The following is a 6,000-nucleotide window of genomic DNA, read 5'->3' as shown; positions in this document are numbered from 1 at the left end:
ATGTAAAAATTCAATGGCAAAATTGCTGTCTTTTTCTACTCATTCACAAATAGTTAATGAATGTTATTAAATATGTGCAGCAAAATGGAAGGCGTTTCAAATAGAAATCATGCTTCAAAAAACAGTCAAATGAAAAATTATAATATATCCCTCCAGATGTGACACTTGACATTTGCAGAGTGTCAAACCCACCAGAAAATGTATAGATATGGCCGAAATAGCTCAGTTGGGAGAGCGTTAGACTGAAGATCTAAAGGTCCCTGGTCCAATCCCGGGTTTCGGCAAAATGCTTTTTCTTCACCGTTTACATTTTAAAGAGATATTAAACAAAGCACATGGACTGATCATGATCAAAAGGCCTAAAAATCTTAACTATCTACAGAAAACAAAATGTTAAAAATTTGAGAAACGGTAACTTTTTCCTTTTGAACACATGAATGTTTTTTAGTAATTTTTCCTCTATTTTGTTTTATTTCAGATTGACTTAGCTGTAAGAGGATTAAAAGGTAACCTGATAGCTGAAACAGTCAGCACTTATCAGACACTAGCTGAATGATTATAGTCAGCTTGTTTGACTTTGAAACACTGAGGCATTACTGAGACAAATGTCCTTAAAAAATATGCTGTGGACAAAGTCAAAAAGGCAAAAAACACAAGCTCCACAAAGGTCCGTCATCTTTAATTTGAAATATAGGAGGTTTGTACTTTAATGGTGAGACAAAGCATCTACATATTTGACATTGCTCCAGTGAGTAGAGCCCACTTAAAAATGTATGGGTTGCTTGTCTCTGCAAGCAAAAGCTGGGCACTAAACTGGCATACTTGCAATGCTGGATGGTTCAGAGTGAAAACACCTATAGGCTGACAATAGTAATTGCAGGTGTTGATTAACTCATTGTGCAAAATAATTTCTAAAATGTGGTCACTTTGGGAGGTTTTCTGCTGTTTTGGTACTCTGCAAATTTCATCTGCAAGGTATTCCTGCAAAATCTGCATTGCAAAACCCAAATAGGGCTCTTCCTTTCAAAGCCCTGCTGTGTGGCCAAACAGTAGTTTCTGAAGAAATGTGGCGCATCACCGCATTTGTGAGAAATCTAACATTTCTAATATCCAAACAAAATAAATGGAGATTTAAAAATTAATGCAGACGAAAAGTACGCATATAAAAAATGTTATTTATTGACTTTTTTGGGGTGGTGTGACAAGTTTTTAATCACAAGAAATGGTAACATTTCTGCTGACTAGCATGGAAGGAGTTAAGTTCCAATTGCATATCGAAGTCAGGATGGCCGAGCGGTCTAAGGCGCTGCGTTCAGGTCGCAGACTCCCACTTCTGACATCAACATTTAATTTCAAGAAACTTTATCTTCATTTATTGATTAGATGAGTCAAACAAAACTTAGTAATGTGGTTTTGAAAAATTTCCTGAGAGTCTTTGGAGTGAATCTGAATTTGTCCTCTCAAAAAAGAACTCTAGGAACATCAAACAGATTTTTTGTGCATATGTCTGTTGTTCTTTTGGCACTAGAAAAATCCTTTGGACAGTCAATGAGGAGGGACTATTTCACCTCTTTGTGTTCTCTGTCCCTATTAGGGTAGGGAATCAACCTTCTACAGTGCTGTCATGAAATATATCTAGAAACGGATTTGCTGGTAAGTCTACTTTCATAGTTTTCACCTCATACATCAATAGACCATAACGATACTTAATAAACAAAAACTTAACAAGTAGGTAATCATAGTTTAAAAAATGTGAAATGCCCATGTCATTCTGACATGTTTCAGCACATTTTGGGACAAATGGTCTCACTTTTAACATTAACAATCAATAAAATATTTTCTCTAAAATTTTGTCTCTTTTTTGCTCCAATTGTTTGCATCTCATAAAAAATAAAATTTGATGTAACATTATGCATGCAAATTGTGTTTTATGTGCGACCATGACCTATTCTAGAAGCACAGGGTCAGAATTATACTGGTGCATGGAGACAAACTGAAAATGTAAAAATTCAATGGCAAAATTGCTGTCTTTTTCTACTCATTCACAAATAGTTAATGAATGTTATTAAATATGTACAGCAAAATGGAAGGCGTTTCAAATAGAAATCATGCTTCAAAAAACAGTCAAATGAAAAATTATAATATATCCCTCCAGGTGTGACACTTGACATTTGCAGAGTGTCAAACCCCCCAGAAAATGTATAGATATGGCTGAAATAGCTCAGTTGGGAGAGCGTTAGACTGAAGATCTAAAGGTCCCGGGTTTCGGCAAAATGCTTTTTCTTCACCGTTTACATTTTAAGGAGATATTAAACAAAGCACATGGACTGATCTTGATCAAAAGGCCTAAAAATCTTAACTATCTACAGAAAACAAAATGTTAAAAATTTGAGAAACGGTAACTTTCCTTTTGAACACATGAATGTTTTTTAGTAATTTTTCCTCTATTTTGTTTTATTTCAGATTGACTTAGCTGTAAGAGGATTAAAAGGTAACCTGATAGCTGAAACAGACAGCACTTATCAGACACTAGCTGAATGATTATAGTCAGCTTGTTTGACTTTGAAACACTGAGGCATTACTGAGACAAATGTCCTTAAAAAATATGCTGTGGACAAAGTCAAAAAGGCAAAAAACACAAGCTCCACACAGGTCCGTCATCTTTAATTTGAAATATAGGAGGTTTCTACTTTAATGGTGAGACAAAGCATCTACATATTTGACATTGCTCCAGTGAGTAGAGCCCACTTAAAAATGTATGGGTTGCTTGCCTCTGCAAGCAAAAGCTGGGCACTAAACTGGCATACTTGCAATGCTGGATGGTTCAGAGTGAAAACACCTATAGGCTGACAATAGTAATTGCAGGTGTTGATTAACTCATTGTGCAAAATAATTTCTAAAATGTGGTCACTTTGGGAGGTTTTCTGCTATTTTGGTACTCTGCAAATTTCATCTGCAAGGTATTCCTGCAAAATCTGCATTGCAAAACCCAAATAGGGCTCTTCCTTTCAAAGCCCTGCTGTGTGGCCAAACAGTAGTTTCTGAAGAAATGTGGTGCATCACCGTATTTGTGAGAAATCTAACATTTCTAATATCCAAACAAAATAAATGGAGGTTTAAAAATTAATGCAGACGAAAAGTACGCATATAAAAAATGTTATTTATTGACTTTTTTGGGGTGGTGTGACAAGTTTGTAATCACAAGGAATGGTAACATTTCTGCTGACTAGCATGGAAGGAGTTAAGTTCCAATTGCATATCAAAGTCAGGATGGCCGAGCGGTCTAAGGCGCAGCGTTCAGGTCGCAGTCTCCCCTGGAGGCGTGGGTTCAAATCCCACTTCTGACATCAACATTTAATTTCAAGAAACTTTATCTTCATTTATTGATTAGATGAGGTCAAACAAAACTTAGTAATGTGGTTTTGAAAAATTTCCTGAGAGTCTTTGGAGTGAATCTGAATTTGTCCTCTCAAAAAAGAACTCTAGGAACATCAAACACATTTTTTGTGCATATGTCTGTTGTTCTTTTGGCACTAGAAAAATCCTTTGGACAGTCAATGAGGAGGGACTATTTCACCTCTTTGTGTTCTCTGTCCCTATTAGGGTAGGGAATCAACCTTCTACAGTGCTGTCATGAAATATATCTAGAAACGGATTTGCTGGTAAGTCTACTTTCATAGTTTTCACCTCATACATCAATAGACCATAACGATACTTAATAAACAAAAACTTAACAAGTAGGTAATCATAGTTTAAAAAATGTGAAATGCCCATGTCATTCTGACATGTTTCAGCACATTTTGGGACAAATGGTCTCACTTTTAACAATCAATAAAATATTTTCTCTAAATTTTTGTCTCTTTTTTGCTCCAATTGTTTGCATCTCATAAAAAATAAAACTTGATGTAACATTATGCATGCAAATTGTGTTTTATGTGCGACCATGACCTATTCTAGAAGCACAGGGTCAGAATTATACTGGTGCATGGAGACAAACTGAAAATGTAAAAATTCAATGGCAAAATTGCTGTCTTTTTCTACTCATTCACAAATAGTTAATGAATGTTATTAAATATGTACAGCAAAATGGAAGGCGTTTCAAATAGAAATCATGCTTCAAAAAACAGTCAAATGAAAAATTATAATATATCCCTCCAGGTGTGACACTTGACATTTGCAGAGTGTCATACCCCCCAGAAAATGTATAGATATGGCCGAAATAGCTCAGTTGGGAGAGCATTAGACTGAAGATCTAAAGGTCCCGGGTTTTGGCAAAATGCTTTTTCTTCACCATTTACATTTTAAGGAGATGTGCATCACCGCATTTGTGAGAAATCTAACATTTCTAATATCCAAACAAAATAAATGGAGGTTTAAAAATTAATGCAGACGAAAAGTACGCATATAAAAAATGTTATTTATTGACTTTTTTGGGGTGGTGTGACAAGTTTTTAATCACAAGGAATGGTAACATTTCTGCTGACTAGCATGGAAGGAGTTAAGTTCCAATTGCATATCGAAGTCAGGATGGCCGAGCGGTCTAAGGCGCTGCGTTCAGGTCGCAGTCTCCCCTGGAGGCATGTAATGTGGTTTTGAAAAATTTCCTGAGAGTCTTTGGAGTGAATCTGAATTTGTCCTCTCAAAAAAGAACTCTAGGAACATCAAACAGATTTTTTGTGCATATGTCTGTTGTTCTTTTGGCACTAGAAAAATCCTTTGGACAGTCAATGAGGAGGGACTATTTCACCTCTTTGTGTTCTCTGTCCCTATTAGGGTAGGGAATCAACCTTCTACAGTGCTGTCATGAAATATATCTAGAAACGGATTTGCTGGTAAGTCTACTTTCATAGTTTTCACCTCATACATCAATAGACCATAACGATACTTAATTAACAAAAACTTAACAAGTAGGTAATCATAGTTTAAAAAATGTGAAATGCCCATGTCATTCTGACATGTTTCAGCACATTTTGGGACAAATGGTCTCACTTTTAACAATCAATAAAATATTTTCTCTAAATTTTTGTCTCTTTTTTGCTCCAATTGTTTGCATCTCATAAAAAATAAAACTTGATGTAACATTATGCATGCAAATTGTGTTTTATGTGCGACCATGACCTATTCTAGAAGCACAGGGTCAGAATTATACTGGTGCATGGAGACAAACTGAAAATGTAAAAATTCAATGGCAAAATTGCTGTCTTTTTCTACTCATTCACAAATAGTCAATGAATGTTATTAAATATGTACAGCAAAATGGAAGGCGTTTCAAATAGAAATCATGCTTCAAAAAACAGTCAAATGAAAAATTATAATATATCCCTCCAGGTGTGACACTTGACATTTGCAGAGTGTCAAACCCCCCAGAAAATGTATAGATATGGCCGAAATAGCTCAGTTGGGAGAGCGTTAGACTGAACATCTAAAGGTCCCTAGTCCAATCCCGGGTTTCGGCAAAATGCTTTTTCTTCACCGTTTACATTTTAAGGAGATATTAAACAAAGCACATGGACTGATCATGATCAAAAGGCCTAAAAATCTTAACTATCTACAGAAAACAAAATGTTAAAAATTTGAGAAACGGTAACTTTTTCCTTTTGAACACATGAATGTTTTTTAGTAATTTTTCCTCTATTTTGTTTTATTTCAGATTGACTTAGCTGTAAGAGGATTAAAAGGTAACCTGATAGCTGAAACAGACAGCACTTATCAGACACTAGCTGAATGATTATAGTCAGCTTGTTTGACTTTGAAACACTGAGGCATTACTGAGACAAATGTCCTTAAAAAATATGCTGTGGACAAAGTCAAAAAGGCAAAAAACACAAGCTCCACACAGGTCCGTCATCTTTAATTTGAAATATAGGAGGTTTCTACTTTAATGGTGAGACAAAGCATCTACATATTTGACATTGCTCCAGTGAGTAGAGCCCACTTAAAAATGTATGGGTTGCTTGTCTCTGCAAGCAAAAGCTGGGCACTAAACTGGCATACTTGCAA

General features: G+C 35.6%; 1 non-coding gene across 1 annotated transcript; it reads left to right on the top strand.

The window, feature by feature from the left end:
• Positions 1–211: 211 nt before the first annotated feature.
• Positions 212–284, top strand: TRNAF-GAA (transfer RNA phenylalanine (anticodon GAA)). The gene has a single exon. It is a non-coding gene; the product is annotated as a tRNA-Phe (tRNA).
• The last annotated feature ends 5,716 nt before the right edge of the window (positions 285–6,000 follow it).

Source organism: Dendrobates tinctorius, unplaced genomic scaffold (assembly GCF_039654945.1).
Source record: "Dendrobates tinctorius isolate UK_male_01 unplaced genomic scaffold, ASM3965494v1 ptg000184l, whole genome shotgun sequence".
Lineage (NCBI taxonomy): Eukaryota > Metazoa > Chordata > Amphibia > Anura > Dendrobatidae > Dendrobates > Dendrobates tinctorius.
This window is presented reverse-complemented; position numbering and strand designations above follow the sequence as displayed.